This window comes from Nilaparvata lugens, chromosome 12, assembly GCF_014356525.2.
Source record: "Nilaparvata lugens isolate BPH chromosome 12, ASM1435652v1, whole genome shotgun sequence".
NCBI lineage: Eukaryota > Metazoa > Arthropoda > Insecta > Hemiptera > Delphacidae > Nilaparvata > Nilaparvata lugens.
In genome coordinates this window covers 26,445,324-26,467,907 of record NC_052515.1, presented here as the reverse complement: position 1 = coordinate 26,467,907, position 22,584 = coordinate 26,445,324, and the positions used below count along the sequence as shown (strand labels likewise).

The following is a 22,584-nucleotide window of genomic DNA, read 5'->3' as shown; positions in this document are numbered from 1 at the left end:
ACATATCAATGTCCATTCTTTGGGAAGAATATTAAAAATATCCTCCCCACTACTCTCTACCAAAACGTTAATTTCGTTATTTAAACTAAGGATTTAGGATTTAATGAGAGAGAGATAGAGAGAGTTTTGGAGATTTGGTTTGGAGATTTCGTATTAGTACCATTAGAGAGAGAAAGAGAGAGAGAGAGAGTGAGAGAGATTGATTGATTGAGTACTTTATTTATGTAGATTACAATATATACTGGCTTATACACTTATATACAATAGCTTACAATACAGCAAAATTATAGATGAATTTACATAATATATACAGTACTAAGAAAATAATTATTGAACTGTATATGATTTATGTAAAAGCAATTTGTAATATAATAACTAAAGATAATTATATTGTTATGCATCTACATAAATTAGCGGAGCTTTGGACATATCAATGTCCATTCTTCGGAAAGAATGATTGACTGATTGATTGAGTACTTTATTCATGTAGATTACAATATATACTGGCTTATACATTTATATACAATAGCTTACAATACAGCAAAATTATAGATGAATTTACAAAATATAAATTGAGAAACTAATCTCACTGGGCGTCAAATCTGCAATACCCGTAGAAATAGAAATCAATAGTCTGAAAGAAGATAAGAGGATTTAGATACGCATTGTTCGGTGAGATGTAGTGATCGTTGATAATGTAGTCTTATTAAAACACCTAGAAAACACGGGTTCAAATCCCGGCCCGGGCAAGATATTTATCTCGGGCCACTCCCGTGTTTCGGATGGACACGTTAAGCCGTCGGTCCCGGCTGCGTAAAAAGCAGTCGTTAGGTCATGTCAGAGGCCCTGAAATTGATCAGTTGCGACCTGAAAACTCTGACACCAGACCTGAGCCAGCCAGGTCACTCGATATTATTATTATTATTATTAAAACACCTTACGTGTTGAAAAATTTTTGTGATTTCCTCATTCACTCACTCACTCATTCATTAATAATCAACAGAACTGAAAATCTACTGGAACAAATACAATAAAATTTGGCAGGTTTGTTCAGTTAGCCATCCAGAGGCGCACTAAGAACGGATTTGAAAAAAAATCCAAAGATACACCCAAATTCTGCGTTTTTCAGTGTTTTCTCAACTTCTTCAACAAATAATTGGTAAAATATGTTCAAACATGGTACATAGGCTCATCTAAGATATACAAATGTTGTATTGGAAGTTTAGTTCCGCCTAAAATTAAGACTCCTAAGCTCCGCCCAAAATCGGTGGTTTTTAAGCGCTTTTCCTGCGTTTTCTAGGCCTTCTCAAGAACTAATTGACAGATCATGTTGGAATTCTGTACAGAAGTTCAGCAAGGGTCGAGATATTCATTCTTAAGAGTACTAACAGAACTCTGTCCAGAACTGCGCAAGATAGGCGGTTTTACTGCGTTTTCCCAGCGTTTCCTAGCGTTTTCCCAGCGTTTCCTAGCGTTTTTACTGCGTTTACTCACATTTTTCAAGAATTAATTGAGAGAAAGTTTGCCAATTTGGTACAGGGGTCAGATAAGGTATCAACGTGTTGTATTGGGAGCACAGATTAAATACGTGATAACTTACTGGAAATGGAATAATGGTCTTGGAATAACGCCCAAGTTCCGCGGTTTTTGATCATTTTCCTGCGTTTTCTACACCTTCTCAAGAATAATTGACAGATCATGTTCAGATTTGGTAGAGAAGTTCAGCAAGGGTCTAGAAATTTTGTCTTTAGAGAAATACAGGATACTCTATACCAAATACTAAATATACTAAATACTTTGTACCGCCAAAGATACGCCCACTATAGGCGGATTTTCTGTGTTTTCCTTGTGTTCCCTAGCGTTTTTTGTGCGTTTTTTCACATTTTTCGAGAATCAATTGGGAGAAAATGTTCAAATTTTGTACACAGGTTCAGCTGAGATATGAAAAAGTTGTATTTTATGGTCTTGGAATAACTCCCGAGCTACGCTCAAGATCAGCGGTTTTTGAGCGTTTTCCTGCGTTTTCTATGCCTTCTTAACCCTACAGAGACACACTTACTTAATGCTAACACAGTAGACACACTGGGGTGTTGAACACCCCAATTTAATTTTGCTTGTTTCTTTGAAAAATATAGAGAAAAAAGTACTTAGCCCATACTTCATTTTTGTTCCAAGTGCATACAGAAATCGAAAGTAAAGCTCAGCTTATCAATATTTAAACTAATTTTAGAAGTACGTATGTTCCGCCTGAGTGTTGGAGCTCCTAATCTGGTTTGAAGGAATGGCTTGATCATTGCCAATGACAACTTCATCAAAAACTCACGTCTCTTCATTTTATTGTTTTGAACCTCAAGTTGTAGAGTATCATAGCATTTATTCCAATCTGATACATCATCCCATACCACATTCGTAGTGGTCAATACAAGTAAATCTTTGTAAAAAGTATTTGATAAAAGTCCTACGTGAAAGACACTCTGGGGTGTTAGACACCCCAAACTAAGAACAAGATGAGCTGGTGACCTTGTAGAATGCTATTACTGACTGGAAGTGGTGGAGAGCAGTTGACAATGCTTCAAACCTAATTTAGACTGGGCAAAAACTCCTATCTGTTTCTTATTGTCAACTGCAGAACAGAAAAAAAATCCCTGGGGTGTGAAACACCCAGTGTGTCTCTGTAGGGTTAAGAACTAATTGACAGATCATGTTCAAATTCTGTACAGAAAATCAGCAAGTGAAAACCATAATTGTTGGTTATGAGATTAACTGTCAGTTATGAGCTTCCGTCAAGTACCTACCTAAGACTGAAGATCACCTCATCCATCTCATAACCTAACCACGCACAAGCCTATTTTCATGTGAGCATCATCCCTAGAACCTCAGCAAAACCAAGTAGACTTTTAGTAAAAAACGTGTGACGATACATATGTATACCTGTACTCACAAGAAGAAGTTATATAACTGACAAGACTGACTAGACCAGTTAGTTGCTGCTACTGTGGGTTGAACAAAAAATTAATTTCCAATCTAAAATTCTAAAACCATGAATATTGTAATCTCTCCTTGCATACTAGACTGCATTCCTCAATCCTCTGTTTAGTCGCCATGTGTGTAGACTAAACACAGTACCAGTTGCTTTCTCTCACATGCTCTCTCTCTCTATCACTGCATAAATGCTTATGGCTTCCTTTTCAATTTTTGGAAATTTAATTCACTTATAGAATTGAAACGTGGTAGAATACAGTATTTTTCTCATTAGATGCTTCCTAAACACAGTAACAAAACATTAAGTACTGGTACTCATTTATTATCGCACCCTCAAACTCTCTCTCTTACACACTCATACTACCAGTGTGCAGTGCTATCAATGGGCGAGTGTGTGTGTTGGTTCTAGAGTGCAACCGCCCCACACAACTTGGCAACGCCGCAGACAGGTTTTATCCCGTCCCATGCGCAGACGCCAGTTCATAATTCTGTCTCTCTCCAACTCACACACCGCATACGCATTCCTTCTCTCTCACTCCTTCACAGCACTCGCCAACTCGGTAAACGCCTGAACTAAACTTCAGTTGAGCCGGCGGTGTCCTAACGTAAACGTCGCGTATGTGCTATGTCGGTCGGTAACTGCTCACGTACTTTTCAAACTTGTAAAATACAGTGCTAAACGACTCGGTTTACTACAAAACAAGTGTGTTTCGAATTTCCACGTAAAATTCGACGAAATCTCGACGCGAGTGTACAGTGTGTTTGAATTTTAGTGCCGTAGTTAGTCGTGTTTTAGTCGTTCAACCGTAATCAGATTAAATAACGACGTTTGAAAGCAACAGTGCAAGTTCATAATAGTTCAACTTCCATCAGCGTTACACTAGATAAATATTTTAGTAAAATATTCAACGGTATCCACTTCAAAGTGCGGAGTTGTAACTGTTAACAAAAGCACAGTTACATATCATTATAATAGTTCTCGTGCAGATAATAATATTTAGTAACGAAATTCTAAATAGTATAGTTATTCAATAGAATATCAGTGGTGTTTGTGAAGTTTTATAGCAACATAAAAATTGGATAAAAGGATTGGATTACGATCACATCACATTTCACGGAAGAAAAGTTTGGATAATCATTTGATACAGGTCAGTTATGTTTAATAATATAATAATATATTACAATACCTTTACTACAATCTACAATATTATTAAGAAAACGTTTAGTAGTGATTTTCACAGATGAAGATTATAGTATTTGATCGATTTATGATCTGCTACAAAAGGTGGTCGATGGTTATTTCGATTTGAGTGCACGTCAAGTGAATTTTGAAATTTGAAATATGTTGGGGTTATTATGTTTGTGTAACGGCTAGTACACCATAGAAAAATAGTCCCTCAAATGATCTGGAATCCCTCATATTCCCTAGAGGATAAGGCTTTGAAATTATAGCTTATCTTTAAATTCTATTGGAAGTAGATATTTTTCATTCACAAGAAATGTTTAATTGTTCCACTGGGTAGTTTGTTAGATTGTCAGGGTGTTATTTCGTACCAATATTGGTCATGTGGTTTGCGGGAAAATTCAAAAGACCGGGCTAGGGTTTGAATAGAGTGATTTCTTAATGTTTTTTTATTATTTATGTTATTACATTACTGTTCTTAATAATCGAAGCTACTGAACTCAGCTATACCTAATTACCTTTTTAGATGTGATACTCATAATTCTAAATCATTTCATACACTTTCCAACTATGGTACTTTATTTTTGTTGAATAAATATGATATAGTAATTATTGCAATCAATCAGAAGTGAAATTCCAGTGAAACCACATCTTTCCTAAATTATTTTCTTGTTTTGTCCACATCTTTAGTACATTATTTTCTTGTTTAATTGTTAATTGTTTAATATTAATTGCTTCGTTGAACAATTTTTTTTGTTCAACTAAACATAGATCATTGTTTTTTTTTATTTATCTGGTGTCAGTTGAAAATAAAGCAGTTTTGCATATTACAAATTTTTGACCCAGAACTATTATCTTCTTGACGATTGGATAATAATCTTTCATTTCGAAATATCAGAAGATAAGATCATAATTCTACATTGCCATTCCTAAAGCCTTCATTGATTAGAATAGCATTTTCCCGATAAAATGGATAATAAATTGATTAATTATTGACTTGTGGTATCAAAGAATAAATTTAAGATTATGAACTGACAATTTTTCTTTCAAAATAACAAGCAAATTACATCACATATTTCCTTATTTTAGTGTTTTATTCAACATTGTATGACCAAGCTTCAAAGTGGATCATTCTGTTTGATAGTTCTGTCAAGATAAATATTAAATGAGAGTGCAAAATAGCTGAATAGACAATGGGAAGAGATATTCTTTATAACTATTGTGTCATAATTCTGTTGAGTCACTCTTTTTTTAGCGCATGATTTCATAAAGCAATAGATTTACCAAATATGAATTATTTTTCTGATAAAATATGTTGTACTGTACAGAATTTGAGTAATCTAGTGCAGTGGATTAAAGTGAATTCAACTCAGCTAGACCTAATTTCCTTTTTAGATTTGTATAAATCGGCTGCAAATAGGCTTTGAGTGACAATTAATGCAACGTTTATACAGTACATAATTTGAAAATTTTATCTTGTTCAATAAATAGAGTTATATATTCAGTCTATTGATTCTCTCCAAAAAAGGATATAAAGCAGTGGTTGTAGTGTACGATTATTAAAAAATATTATTTAATTGATTAAAATGAATGAGTATGATGTATCAAATTTCAAAAGACACTCTTCAACTATTAATAAATCTATGATAAGATTTGAAGGCGTTTGAAGTGCTTATTTTATCAAATATAGAATGACTATACAAATAATCTAAACAAAAGGTCAGGAAGGAGTTTAACCTGTTCCTGGTGGAATAAACATGCTGAATTCCTGTACAGATTACATTAATTAATACAGATACATAATTTTAATCTTTAATCAAAATTCGGGAATGCAATAGTAAGCCTGTTTTTTACCATTTTATGATTATTTGTGAATGTCATTGATGAATCGTTCATCAATAAATAAGTGTTATAAAAATTACTCCATTTACAATTATCCAGAATTAATTCATACTTCACCCTTATTCACAAAGTTCTGTTTCGTAGCTCATATCTGACTTATATGCATGAGAAATTTAATTTTAAAGTATTTTTCTTCCACTGTGATAATAATACTGTACAAATGAGACGAAAATTAATCAATTTTAGTTCTGTTTTCAAACGTTTTGAGACTGGATATTTGTGTTACTTGATGATGAACAACTCAGAATAAATTATAGAACAGGAAAACTGTATTATAGAACTAAAAATAGCACATGAAAGATGGATGAAGACATAAAAGAAGGCATATTCGCATAACTTGTTATTTTATGGCATCTTAGTATTGTTGAAGAAGATGATTCATTCCTAGTTTGAAGTAAAGTACGGAGATTATTTTATTCATTCAAAGTATTATCTGACATATTATGTAATCAATTAAATTGATTAATTCTTATAGATGTTACCCAATTTTGGCTTTAGTAAGTTAGGTACTTTCTAGAGAAATTAATCATTCCTCATTTAACGCAAAGTTTGTCATGTTGCGTACTTTTTGCGGAATTGAATACCAATATTCGAACCTTTCACTCCATCTCTCTCTTTCTCTCTCTCACTCACTCTCTCAGTCACACACTCACTCTCTCTCTCACTCTCTCTCTCTCTCTCACTTATGCTTCTCTTCTGCACTTTCATTTGACGTCAACTAAATGTCAATTACATAGCTGAAGGTGGCCTATAGTTTCTTAGCAGAGCAATTATGTCTTATTTTCAAAACAAATAATGGATCAGATAAAATAAAAGTAGATAAAAACATGATTGAAATTTTAATAAAAACATAGGAAACGGGACGAAAATAATCGATAACCTCCAGTTGAGAAAATACTATTATTAAAATACACTCCAATCTGAAGTAAGGTTTTATTAATTTCCTTCAACTTTCTCACTGATTTATACTATTATTATTAATTGCTTATGATCTAAATGAGAATGCGCTATAAATATCCAATGTGTATAAGTGTTATCAATTCATAATTAAATGTATTTCCGTGCTCAATTTTACAAATATGACTTGTCAAATTAATACAGCAGTTTAAACGTGGCCTATAAAATCAAACTCAATAATTCTGTTTTAAAAAATCATGTTCCTGGACTCAGGGGACCTTGAAACGGATAGAAAACTTGAATTTGTGGTACCTTAATTTTTTTGGAAAGCAATACTTTCCTTACCTATGTAATAGGGCAAGGAAAGTGAAAAAGCGTCAAATATTTTATGTAGGGCAGTTCTCTGTTCTCTCCCGATGAATTCCAAATTATTCAATAGAGCCCACGAATAATACTATACCCTCAATTTAAATCAACAATAATTGATTCAATAAAAACAAGTTCTTACCATTTAAATTAATACAGTTCGTTCACAAGAACTTGGGAGCGTTCTCATTTTCCGTCCCTCCATGCGGAGAATGCAATTAAGACTGGGGACCCCTCGCTAATTAAAGGTCAAACCACAGTTTAACTACGAATAATTCAACTATAAACAGACGATTTAGCCGCAAGAAGACGACGAATTAAGCTGGGTAACCCTTCCTTTCTACATATTACGTCCTACACACGAGTTGATGAACCTACTGGCAACGCAAGCAAAACCTCTTTGCCTAGGCTACTGGTTGATGAACTAGTTGAATAAATTCTAAAACTTCTACTAGTTGAATAAGATCAACTAGTTAAATTAACGGTTATCGATTTGATAACTATTGATTATATTCCTCTCTCATCTCAGCCTCCTCATCCTCTGGGTGTTAATTCAACGAACTAGTTGAATTCTAGTACCTACTCAAATGCTAATTGATAACTATTCAATTGTTGTTTTATCACAGCATCTTTTCCCTCTGGTTGTTAATTCAAGGAACTAGTAGTTCTGTGAACTGAAGACCTCACGCAGTATTCTCATCCACAAGTACCTGATTGAAACTATAGACCTTATGGAAATACAGCAATAGACTGGCTTCTCCACACATCTGTGTAATCACTTGTCAGCTGATTTATGATGAATAATTCTATAGTCTGATTTTTACTCTAATATTGGCGTATGAAGGAGGCTCCTTTTTCCTTTTATATTATCCTTGAAATGCAACATTTCCAAAAACCTTGTATATACGTCGATGCGCAATTGAAAAAGGAACAGACCTGTCAAATTTCATGAAAATCTTTTACTGCGTTTCTCCGTAAATGCGCAACACATAAACATTCAAACATTTCAACATTAAGAGAAATGCCAAACCGTCGACTTGAATCTTAGACCTCACTTCGCTCGGTCAACTAGTTAAATCCGTATTCTATTACCAGTTCTACTCAACCTACTAGTTGAATTATCTTTTTATAACTATTTAATTGCTCTCTCATCTCAGCCTCTTTGCCCACTAGTTGTTAGTTCAACGAACTAGTGATCCGTATACTACTAGTGAAGTGTAACTTGGACAACCAGTTGAATTACCGTAACGGTTTTCAGCTACCATACTCACTTGCTCTCTCAACTGAAATTGGAATTGGAATTTTTTCCCAAAAATACATACCAAACAATCTATGAACCTCAACAATTATCTCAACGTAAATAGTTGACATATCTACTGAATTTTACAAAAAAACATGATAAATTGAAGATTATAATGAAGACTTGAGACTAGAGGATTCAGGCTAAAACAGTTCCAAAAAAATGACAATATTCTCATCTTCCAAGGAAGGTATTGTTGAATCAAAAATTGGTTTTAATTGATATCAGCATACGCCTGATCCGGGATTAAAGTTGGTTCAACTTTCAACATCTTTTATCATCTATTGCTCTTGTTAAATTTCCAACACAGTCCTTATACTCATTTCCAGGAAGGCTGAGACCTCAACTGTTTTCATTCACTCCAGTTAACTTTTCCTGAAACGTTCTTGACTTGGTGAAATTGTGTAGAATTTGACAACATAATGTGTGTTTTTATTTCGTTATTGGTGAAAACATCTCAAAATTCCCAATAAAGTAGTTCAGACTATTTATTCTTCAGTTCTTCAAAATCTTTCGATCAACTACAATTAAGGTTTCCGGGAACATTCCAAAAACATTCCTTTTATCAATTCGGTGAAAACGTCAACCAATTATCTCAATTCACAATATATTGATTCAGACGTTTAGACTATTTTCTAAAAAGGCTGACAACCTTTAATCTGTTTTCATCCACTACAGTTAACTTTTCTTGAGATGTTTATATTATAGAATACAGTACTGTATATGAGTGTAAGTCTAAGTACAAGAAAGTTCATTGACTCTAGGAATAAAGGCAATTTATTTTGAATTACTTATTTTGTTTAGCTCTATTCGAGGATTGTTCTAGTAGACTTTGATAATACAGTATTATATGTTCTAGTTGAGAATGTTTATATTATAGAATACAGTACTGTATATGAGTGTAAGTCTAAGTACAAGAAAGGTCATTGACTCTAGGAATAAAGGCAATTTTATTTTGAATTACTTATTTTGTTTAGCTCTATTCGAGGATTGTTCTAGTAGACTTTGATAATACAGTATTATATGTTCTAGTTGAAAATGTTTATATTATAGAATACAGTACTGTATATGAGTGTAAGTCTAAGTACAAGAAAGGTCATTGACTCTAGGAATAAAGGCAATTTTATTTTGAATTACTTATTTTGTTTAGCACTATTCGAGGATTGTTCTAGTAGACTTTGATAATACAGTATTATATGTTCTAGTTGAAAATGTTTATATTATAGAATACAGTACTGTATATGAGTGTAAGTCTAAGTACAAGAAAGGTCATTGACTCTAGGAATAAAGGCAATTTTATTTTGAATTACTTATTTTGTTTAGCACTATTCGAGGATTGTTCTAGTAGACTTTGATAATACAGTATTATATGTTCTAGTTGAAAATGTTTATATTATAGAATACAGTACTGTATATGAGTGTAAGTCTAAGTACAAGAAAGGTCATTGACTCTAGGAATAAAGGCAATTTTATTTTGAATTACTTATTTTGTTTAGCTCTATTCGAGGATTGTTCTAGTAGACTTTGATAATACAGTATTATATGTTCTAGTTGAAAATGTTTATATTATAGAATACAGTACTGTATATGAGTGTAAGTCTAAGTACAAGAAAGGTCATTGACTCTAGGAATAAAGGCAATTTTATTTTGAATTACTTATTTTGTTTAGCACTATTCGAGGATTGTTCTAGTAGACTTTGATAATACAGTATTATATGTTCTAGTTGAAAATGTTTATATTATAGAATACAGTACTGTATATGAGTGTAAGTCTAAGTACAAGAAAGGTCATTGACTCTAGGAATAAAGGCAATTTTATTTTGAATTACTTATTTTGTTTAGCTCTATTCGAGGATTGTTCTAGTAGACTTTGATAATACAGTATTATATGTTCTAGTTGAAAATGTTTATATTATAGAATACAGTACTGTATATGAGTGTAAGTCTAAGTACAAGAAAGGTCATTGACTCTAGGAATAAAGGCAATTTTATTTTGAATTACTTATTTTGTTTAGCTCTATTCGAGGATTGTTCTAGTAGACTTTGATAATACAGTATTATATGTTCTAGTTGAAAATGTTTATATTATAGAATACAGTACTGTATATGAGTGTAAGTCTAAGTACAAGAAAGGTCATTGACTCTAGGAATAAAGGCAATTTTATTTTGAATTACTTATTTTGTTTAGCTCTATTCGAGGATTGTTCTAGTAGACTTTGATAATACAGTATTATATGTTCTAGTTGAAAATGTTTATATTATAGAATACAGTACTGTATATGAGTGTAAGTCTAAGTACAAGAAAGGTCATTGACTCTAGGAATAAAGGCAATTTTATTTTGAATTACTTATTTTGTTTAGCACTATTCGAGGATTGTTCTAGTAGACTTTGATAATACAGTATTATATGTTCTAGTTGAAAATGTTTATATTATAGAATACAGTACTGTATATGAGTGTAAGTCTAAGTACAAGAAAGGTCATTGACTCTAGGAATAAAGGCAATTTTATTTTGAATTACTTATTTTGTTTAGCTCTATTCGAGGATTGTTCTAGTAGACTTTGATAATACAGTATTATATGTTCTAGTTGAAAATGTTTATATTATAGAATACAGTACTGTATATGAGTGTAAGTCTAAGTACAAGAAAGGTCATTGACTCTAGGAATAAAGGCAATTTTATTTTGAATTACTTATTTTGTTTAGCTCTATTCGAGGATTGTTCTAGTAGACTTTGATAATACAGTATTATATGTTCTAGTTGAAAATGTTTATATTATAGAATACAGTACTGTATATGAGTGTAAGTCTAAGTACAAGAAAGGTCATTGACTCTAGGAATAAAGATGATGCAAATTAATGATTATAACAGATAATTTTTATTTCTGTGTGTAGCCAGCTCACAAATCTTCTCCCATAAGTATTACATGTAAACTTTAAAGCACCGTAGGAATGAGTCCTGGAGTCTGATTAAAAATTTGTTAGGCCATAAACCTGGTCCTGAACATAACGAACACAACTAAAAAAAAATCATCGAATTCATTGTACAAATGAAAAAGTTATTGAATGTCAAAATTTGAGGCTCGATTTTTATTTATATAGTTGAAGTATTACTGATTTCACCAACAAGTGAGAAGGTTTATATAATATTCTAAAACGTGTATTTTTGGAAAAACCCAAATTCTTCATCTAGATAATAATATTCAATTTCATTGATGACTCTACAACTTATCTGGAGCTGGAGGACAATCACAAACTGATTCTTTGAAATACTGTAAAGACGTTTTTTTATCATGAGACGTTTTTTTATCATGTATTATTAACATGAGAATCTCATAGCTCATCTCCAGATAACTGCAAATGGGGAGAGAAGACTATTGTCTTGAGCTTTCTTCACAATATTCAAGAGAAAAAATACTATAATTCATCTGAAGTGATTGGAATCATTGATCTCATGAGAAAAATCAGAATTTTCGTTCTACCAGTAAATCATCTTTGAATTTTCTATAACGCCACCTCTCTTTCCATTTCATAGCTTCTGACAGTACATTGAAAATCATTGAAACAGGGTTCGATTATCACTGAAAGAAAACAAACCCCTCACTCCTCATTCCAAGACTAATAGTTTGCATGGAGTTCCATCGAACTTTGTTTGGAATCAATTCTAATGTCCTTGATGTATGTCGTTCATTAGACCTGTACCTATCTAATACACAAAACATTTCCGTTCAAAGTTAATTGTCAATGGAAATCAATGAACCTGTCCATCAATATCCAAGTGAATCAAGAAAGCCGAAATCTCAGAATTGTCTGCACTCAAACCAGTGAGAGCGATCTGTTTGACCTGATTAAATATCAATTCTGAGTGGAGACCAAACTTTGGCTCTTTGTACTTTTGATTGAGAGGGAATATTTCCGCCCTCGAGCACAGACAATGGAACTTGCACGATTCATGTCCTTTCCCTTTCCCTATCCCTTTCCCTTTCCTTTTCCTCAACTCTCACGTAAGCACATTAATCATTGAACGGATGCTACCGCAGAGTGAAACAAGCATTAGTCTGTCGCCCTTCCGAGGAGTAGTGCTTATTCGACAATACTTTATTCTTCTTCTATTCTTGTCGGATCAGTGCTTCCCTTTTTCAAAAATGTATGATTTCGGAAGTGGTGAATATAGTGACGAGTAGCCATTAAAAGTATTTCAAGCAAACGTATAGGAGAGTTATTGTATTATTCTGGAAGTGAAACTGGTTTTCAAATGAGCAATTGTCAATCGTTCCAGAACATAGCTAGTATGATAATTATTGTGATCAGAAATTTTCTGAACTATGAGAGAGAAATTCTTCTGAACTACATCCTGAACTACTAGAGCTTAACATCCGAATATAATAATGCTTCAGCTGTTGTTTGTAAATTCAATAAATTAATTTCAGAATTTGGAAAAGTTGGCCTAGTTAGAAGACCTATCATGAAATCTCATTCCAACCAGATAACTATTTTTTATTAAATTATTTTCAAGATCATCAACATCGAGCACCTGGATTACAAGCAATAGTCCCTTGTTCTATTTGTCAGAATTATTCATTTGCGAGTGAACGCAAACGAGTCTCGTATTATGTGATCATACGTTAGAATGATTATTTCAAGATTCATCTGCAAGAGTAGTATTGGAGCCTCTGGCAACCATCGTAACTAGCTAGTCTTTATTGACTGAACGCAGTGAGGTCTATGTTTCAACTAGGATTTTTTTTGTCTGTATGAATGTATGTATGTATGTAACGCAATTACGGCCAAACACATTGATAGAATTCTATGAGATTTGACAGGAATATTCATTTTTCAACTGTGCGTCGATGTATACACAAGGTTTTTTGAAATTTTACATTTTAAGGATAATATGGAAGGAAAAGGAATTTCCTCCATACTCTGATGTCACTATATACAGAACTAGCAGGAACCCGGGCTCCGCAAGTATCTATTTCCAAACTTGATAATCTGAAAACTTGACGTAATGAAGTTTTGAAGCATTGAAAATAGGCCCATAAACATCCTTGGTTAATTAAGAATCTAGCCTATATGCAAAATTTCAAGTTAATTAGTCCAAAAGTTCAGACGTGATGATGCGTCAAACATAATTTCCTCACCCGTACGTGTATAAGCCAACTTTTTACTTTATTATAGATATGGTTAACGACTGCAAGAGATAGGATTGTGGAACAGAATAGGTGTGAAACTATGATAGCGCCAGAAGTATCTCAAACTCAATAGTAGATACTACATAAACTTTTTGAAAGTGATTTGAAAAAAAAATCAAACAACAGAACTGAAAGTTGTCAACCTTATCATTCTACCTCCATTTAGAGAGGCTTTTGTTTGAGCCGAATGAAATCTTCTATCTTCTATCTTATATCTATAAAAATGAATGTCTGTGTGTTTGTTCCCTACGACTTGAAAAATACTTGGCCTAACGGCATGAAACTTTGGGAATATGTTGTGTGAATATTGGGGATGGTTTCTGACCAGAAATTTAATAGGGTGGCTAATAATGATTATTTATTAATTCATTTTACAGACCTATGTGTTTTCGAAATTGTCGGCCTAGCGGCTACCGAAGAACGGAAAGATGATCATGATTCAAGATCATATTGAGATAATATGACTTAGCATCTAAAGTTACCAGCTGAAATAATATCAGTATCGCGTTAGCTCTCATACAGTGCAGACGTACTCGTAGTGTAGTGCAGTAGAAGTAGTGAGTCAGCAGTTGATTGTTCACGGTATTTAAGTGGAACAAAACATTGCATCAAATTTCGGTTAAAATCCGCCGTCTTTATGCAATCGAAGTGACCTACTTCCGCGCGGCCTTCAATTTTCGTTCGCGCTCGCGTTTCCGCGATCGTGAGTGAGTACGAGGGCTTTTCGAAAAGTATGTTCGCAAATTATTGTCTATGGCTACGTCAAGTGGAAAATTGTTGAAACTACCCAGTTTTCTTGCCCCGGAGTTTGAAGAGCAAGAAGACGAGGAAAGCAACATCGAGAACATGGACACCACCAAACCATCAGAGATCCAGTGTTCACCGGATCGTTATATTAAATCAAATAAGCTCCATTCAGCCGCCGAGCATGCACTCTTCATCGCCTGGAAGGAGTCGGATGAGAAGAGAAAGCAGCTAGAGAAGAGCAACGTAGAACTTCAGCGGAGAATTGAAGACTTAGAATTGCGATTTCAAAAAATAGAACAGAACATTCAACAACCATGCAGTCCAGCAGTTGCTGAAAACTACTCAACTAATGAGGAGGAGTTGGCAAAAGAGACTGAGTGGATCAGGGCCCGTAACAAACGTACTACAAAGAAGAGGAAACTAAATAGTACTTTGTCTCCTGAACCAAAGAATGAGCCTACTGGTAACCATCGTCAGTTGAACAAAATCACCTCATTGCAGAAGAATAAAGGTGAGGAAGTAAAGAACAAGAAGAAAGAAACGCCACCGCCACCAATCATAGTGGATGGTATAAAGAGCCTGGAGTCTCTTCATAAAAGTTTGAAAAAAGTGACTTCAGATGAAAAATTTAGAATAAAGCTCTTGAGTAGAGAGACTTTCAAAGTAAATTCAGTAGATTCAGAAACGTACAGAAATATTACAAAAGAATTAATCAACGATGGTTTCAACTGGCACTCGTATGAAAACAAACAGGTGAGACCCATAAGAGTGATGATAAAAAAACTTCATCACTCCTGTAGTATAGAATCCATAATGGAGGACTTAAAGGCTAAGGGATTGCTAGTGGTAGATGTAGTGAATAAGTTGAAGTGGAAAACTAAAGAACCATTAGACATGTTCATGGTTTCGTTCAGCGCAGAAGAGAATGTTAAGAAGGTTTTTGAACTTAAACATATTCTGGGTTGCAGAGTAGAAGTTGAAGCATTGAAGAAAGTTAATCTAATACCTCAATGTAAGCGTTGCCAGGCTTTCAACCACACTCAGGCTTATTGCAACAAGGAGGCCAGATGTGTGAAGTGCGCTGGAAAACATGCATCAAAGGAGTGTACGAAACCTAGTGAAGCACTACCGAAATGCATTCATTGTGGTGAAGCTCATCCTGCAAGCTACCGTGGTTGCTCTGTAGCAATTGAGTTACAAAAAATACGTAACTCGAGTAGGGTAGCCAGTAAGAATATAACATCAAAAAATGTTGTCGATTCTCAGGCTCGGAATGTGGCTAATTCTCAAAGTAGGCCCACTCAACATCAAAGTAGGCCCACAGAAAAGAGAATGACTTTCGCCGAAATCGTATCCAAAGAAAATAAATCGCAGATGAAGAAAAATGAAGAAGTAAAAGACACCTCACAAATCCTACAGCTCATCTTATCTAAACTTGATAAACAAGAGAAAATAATTTCATCCCTTCAATCTCGCATCGAGAAATTAGACAATAATAGACAACAAAAACCAAAATGATTCGTTCACTAAACATAATGGAATGGAACGCAAATGGACTCTTACAACGACAACTGGAATTGGAAGCAGTTCTAAACATAGATAATGTAGATATTTGTCTCATTTCTGAGTCTCACTTTACAAAACAGTCCTACATAAAATTTAAAGGTTACAGGACCTACCACGCCTTACATCCCAACAATGTTGCGAGAGGGGGGAGTTCAATCATAATCAAAGAGAGCATTCAGCATAATGAACACGTTAAATTAGAAACTGAACGAATTCAATTGATAGGAGTATGTGTGGAAGCAGTTAATTATCGATTTGTAGTTGCAGCTGTCTACTGTCCTCCTCGATATTCATTCAGAAAAGAAGATCATCTATCAATGTTTGATATGTTGGGAACGAGATTTATCCTTGGCGGTGACTTCAATTCAAAACACATTCATTGGGGATCACGATTAACAACTCATAAGGGCAAGGTACTTTACGAAGCTGTAAGAGAGTCAAGATGTGAATCTCTTTCAACTGGAAAACCAACTTATTGGCCTACAGATACAAGTAAGATACCTGATCTCATAGACTTTTTCATAATCAAAAACATTTCAGTAAACTATTTGCAAGTAGAGGAAAGTTTTGATCTCAATTCAGACCACTCTCCAATTATTCTGAAGTTGAGTGACACTATTTTACAAAAACAAAATAATTATCCCACACTAGTTAATAAGTATACAGATTGGGATGGCTTTCAGCAAGTGTTGGAGGAAAGAATTAACCTGAATTCACCATTAACAACTGCAGATCAAATAGATGAGGAGCTGGAAAAATTTGTTACTGATATACAACAGGCAGCCTGGTGTAATACTCCGCAGACTAGGAAACGAAGAACAGTAGGAAATAATTATCCATTGGAAATAAGAGAAATGATTGCAGAGAAAAGAAGAGCTAGAAGGAGGTGGCAGCATTCACGTTCTCCTCAAGATAAAAGATTACTGAATACTCTCACACAGGAACTGAAAAGAGAGATACAGTTTATTAAAAATGAATCAATCAACAGTTACTTGAGTAATTTGACAGGACAAGGCAACACTGATTACTCACTATGGAAGGCTTCTAAGAAAATAAAAACACCCATCCAACAAGTTCCCCCTATTAGGAAACTGAATAGACAATGGGCCAAGAATAATGAAGAAAAGGCACAGGCATTTGCTGATCATCTTGTGAATGTCTTCCAGCCAAACGTTGCAGCTCAAGAAGATCTAGAAATTGAAGGTAACATCATGCAGGAAAATCAAGAACTAATGAATGTCTCAGTAGAAGAAGTGAGAAAGGAAATAAAACTTATGAATGCTAAGAAAACTCCAGGATTTGACCTGATAACTGGCTTAGTCCTGAAGCATCTACCAAGGAAAGCACTCATCAAGCTAACAAACATCCTGAATGCTTCATTCAGACTCAGATTTGTACCAGGAGTCTGGAAAGTAGCTGAAGTTATAATGTTACTCAAGCCAGGAAAAGAACCACATGAAGTAGCTTCATACAGACCAATTTCATTGTTACCTGTGTTATCAAAGTTGTTTGAGAGGATATTATTGAGTAGACTCAAGCCAATAATTGAGAGAAAGCAATTAATTCCTAATCATCAATTTGGTTTCAGAAAAAAACACTCCACAATTGATCAAGTACATAGGATAGTTAATATAATAGAGAAGAGCTTGGAAGAAAAAAAGGTTTGTTCAGCAGTTTTTCTCGACATAGGGCAAGCTTTTGACAAAGTATGGCATGAGGGACTTCTTTATAAACTGAAGAAAATGCTTCCTAAGCAATTTACAGAAATATTGCAATCATATTTGACAGGAAGGTACTTTAGAGTCAAATATGAAGATTCATATTCTGATCTAAGAGAGATAAAAGCAGGAGTTCCGCAAGGAAGTGTTTTAGGACCAGTCCTTTATCTTCTCTTCACTAGTGATATCCCTAATTTGGAGGAGAATACCACAGCCACGTTCGCAGATGACACCGCCCTACTAGCAGTAGACAGTGATGTTGGTATTGCAACAGCGAAGCTTCAGAGATCTGTCAACAAGATACAAGACTGGACCAAAAAGTGGAGAATGAAGCTCAATGAGGAAAAGTCGATTCATGTTAACTTCACCAACAAGAGAGCTGTGTACCTTCCAATCAACATCAATGGAATTAATATACCACATGAAAATCAAGCTAAATACCTAGGTATGACTCTTGATGCTAAGCTTCGCTGGAAAGAGCATGTCAAAAAGAAAAAAGAAGAACTGAACATAAAATACAAGAAATTCTACTGGCTTATTGGAAGAAACTCATCACTTTCAATACCAAACAAATTGCTCCTCTACAAGCAGATCTTCAAACCTGTTTGGACCTATGGAATACAACTATGGGGCTGCACCAAACAGAGCAACGTCACCATCATACAAAGATTCCAGAACAAGGTGCTCCGAAACATCGTTGATGCTCCCTGGTATGTGCGGAACAGCGACATCCATAGGGACCTGGGAGTCAACATGGTATCCTGTGAGATTCAAAGGTATGCAGAAAGTCATGAAGAACGGCTCCACCAACACACGAACGTCGAAGCAATCCAGCTGCTAGACAACGGAGGGTTGGTGCGGAGACTGAAAAGAAGGAAACCATTTGAATTGGTGTGCAGTGAAAGTGGTGTCTAGTGAAAAAGCAGAGCAGTGATTGAGTGAAATCTAGCTTAAGTAGTACAGTTAATAGATGTACATAATAATTATTAGTAGGTAGCAGTAAGAAATTCTAAAGAGAGTTTCACTGTAGTCCATATTATATACAATTAGTAAATTAGGTTTGATAAAATTTGCTCATTAGTCTCAAGACTAGATAGCAATAGTAATGTGATAAAAAAAAAAAAAAAAATTAAAATTGTCCATATTATACTATATTCATTAGTTATAAAGATCAGACTTGAAAGTCGCATTATTTCTATTCATATTGTTTCATTTTTATAGCTTAAGGATGCTCTGTAGAGAAATATATTGTATTATTTTATAAAATGACAAATGAATTGAATTGAATTGATATTGGGAACAGTGATTGATAATTATTCTCTCATACAATCAAACCACCTTCTATCCATCGCGATATCAATTCGTTTCCTTCCATAACAATGAATTTAGTAAATCAATTCTTTTCAATTACCCCTTATCCTTTTACCTCTCTATCCTATCCTTTTTTTATCTAACCTTACCCATCGTTTTATCCTTCACACCATTGTTAATCAAATTCAACTTAGCATTCTTTCAGAATTTTTTCATTTTGAAACAGGATGATAGTATTGCAGCGCTGCAGTACCATGACCTTTAGAGCCAAAAAGAGAATGTCCGCGTATCTCTGAGATCTCTTCTCCACTGCCTGCTATATCTATTATATACAGTTATATTTTACACACTATACAGCCGGTATAAATTCAGAACAATTACAAAAACTACACGGAAGAATAAACCGCAAAACGTCAGCATTTAAACACGAATCTGGCGTTTCAGTTTTCCCGCAGTTTTCCGAAACGGAAGTGAATTTAATTATTTATCTACAGACACTGCTTTGTTCTTACTCGTTCATTTGTGCGCATGCTCAGTTGTGTGATTGCGGCCGACAATTAATAAGTTTTTCGCTCGACAAAACTCTCATGATAAAACCGGCTAACGAGAAATTTTCCAGATAAAATTCGATTCAGATTCGCTCAACCGTGTCGTGGTTGTGCGATGCACATCAGTTATCGTTCTTTGTCTGCTGTTTTCACGTTATATTAACTGGAAATCACGTCGGGAACAGTGATTTTTCATTAAACTAACTGGATGGGTACAGTGAATCTGCACGAAAGCAGAATGCAGAGTTTATAAGTGCAGTAGCAATATTTTGGTGGTATGTTGAACTGAAACTTCAAATTGTAAATGAACGAAACTGTATTTATTCCCTTGTTCCCTTCCATTCTTATTATACTCACTGTATTCTATCACATCTATATATATATAAAAGCGAAATGGCACTCACCCACTGACTGACTGACTGACTCACTCACTCACTCGCAGAACTAAAAATCTACCGGACCAAAAACGTTCAAATTTGGTAGGTATGTTCATTGTTCAGTTAGCCCTTTAGAGGCGCACTAAGAAATCTTTTGGCGATATCTTAATTCTAAGGGTGGTTTTCAAGGGGTTAAAGTTCTTTTAGCATGAATATTCTTCTTATTCCAATATCTTAAAATTATAATTGAAATGTCCATACCATATGTTAATATAGAACTATAATCTAGAGAGAGTACCTCTTCGAAACAGTTTTATGGTAACTAAATTAAAAATTTTGTCAGGTTGGCATTAAGTGAGTTGACTTTGTTAGGTTGGAACCAAGTTGAAAATTGAAATGCATTTATCCAGGACCTCCTAAATACCAATTTATCCAGTTAGCCAAAATTTGCGTTTTCTCAGCTTTTCTGCGTTTCCTCTCCTAATTCAATAATGATGGAAATATATTTAAAAAAATCAGTACACAGGTTAGCTGAGGTGGAAGAATTTTGTTCGCCAAAGATACGCCGATATTGTAACAGGTGTTTTTCGAGATCAAATTGACATAATACGTTGAAATTCGGTACAGAGGTTCCAGGTTCCACTGAGGTCTACATGCAGGCGAGCGAAGCGAGGCCCGCTGATCTCATTTTTGGACGATCCAGTCGGGGGTCCAGGAGGCGGAGCCCCCTTGCTAGACGGATATGGCGAGCGAAGCGAGCCTGACGGCTAGAGTTATATATTTCCCAACGAATAACACGTTTTCATACCTTCCTAGAGAAATCCTGTAATGAAGCTAAATTATGGTGTGATAACTATAACTAGCACCCTATTATATTTAATATTAATATAAATATCCCCTCATTATAAACATAAATTATGTTGTTACATTGAAAATTCGTAGTTTTTTATGCAATAATTTATCTATCTCTGACCTATTAAATATCAAGCTTGAGTACTGCGATGTTTTCAGTGATAGTAGAAATAATACCGACTATTTAGGAGTCTGAAGGTTTTAGAGAAGTTCCAATCACAGTCTGTCTTGGATTGAAAAATACTGCTTGGAGAAAAACAAATTGTTTCATGATTAATCACAGTTTTGAGGAAATGAATCCAATAATAACTCGAGGTGATATAGGAAATAGAAAGTTGTTCATCACATCCTCCTTAAAAGTGATTGGTTTTCCCCATTGGAAGAGCCTGAAAAGGCGTAGCTTCTTATACTTCAAAATTGAAAAGTGTCATTGAATCTGAGTAAAATAATTATCATCATTGCTCATGCAGAAGCCTTGGGTTCATGAACTTCATGTAACTGAGTTCATTTTCTTCCTCAACAAAGGAAAAAATGTACTAAAATCATGTACACGCCTTGGGTTCATGAACTTCATGTAACTGAGTTCATTTTCTTCCTCAACAAAGGAAAAAATCGACTAAAATCATGTACGGGAAATGAGAGGTTACATAGGATGGGAACTTCAAATATCATAATTATGAAATACATTCAGCTACAGGTACAAAATCTGATCAAAAGAGATTTTTTAAAATTCACCAATAGTTCACGTTTTTAACCTGAGTACTGCATATGAATTGAATCCAAGCCCTGCAACCCTTAACTTTCTGACCCGACTAACTTTTCAAATGATTCATGCACTTTTTCCCGTATTCCACTTCAGTTGAAAAACCAAACGAAACTTTGGCGTGGAAAGTATTCATATGCAGAGAACATACAAAGTAGAAAGGGCAGACCAAACATATATATACTGTAATGTATATTCATAGTAGTAGTTGTATAAAGTAGTAGAATGGGCAGACCAGAACATATATACTTTAGTGTATATTTATAGTAGTAGTGTATTGGTGTATGAAGTAGACCATGCATTTATAGACCATGTATATTTATAGTAGTAGTGTATTGGTGTATGAAGTAGACCATGCATTAGATTGCACAGTGCAAAGTGAAGTTGAAAAACTAATTTACACTTGAAAAGAAGCGGTCAAGGTCCCAGTTTTAATGCAAGCGCAATAATTTGCGATAGGTAGAATAGTGGCTAGCCAAGTAAACGAGTGGCTGAGGAGGCATGAGAATGATTCGAAGGAGGAGAATGTGGTGGAAGTGAGAATGAAGGAGGAGGAGCAAGTATTGGAGGAGGAGAATATTGAGGAGAAGTGGAAGAAGTGGCTTAAAGAGGAATAAGAATGATTGTGATGGAGGAGGAGGAGGTGGGGTTGAATGGAGGAAGTAGAGCAGGATAATGGGATGAAGAGTTAGGAAGAGTGGAATTTATTGAATAGTGAGGAGAAGTAGAACAAGACAAGGTGGAGAAGAATGAAATTTCAAGAATATTAAGGTGAAGAAGAAGAAATATGTGGAAGAAGAGGAGATAGTAGAAGTATTAAAAGAATAATAAAGAAAGAGGAATTTGTAGATGAATAAAAGAATTGTAAGCATTCAGAGT

General features: G+C 34.5%; 1 protein-coding gene across 1 annotated transcript in view; it reads left to right on the top strand.

Moving 5' to 3' along the window:
- The first annotated feature begins 3,553 nt into the window (after nt 1-3,553).
- The window catches only part of LOC111045057 (fat-like cadherin-related tumor suppressor homolog), a 763,395-nt gene continuing 744,364 nt past the window's right edge, over nt 3,554-22,584 (top strand). The window contains 1 exon segment of the mRNA XM_039439274.1: nt 3,554-4,130. The gene's annotated coding sequence lies outside the window, so the exon portion shown is untranslated.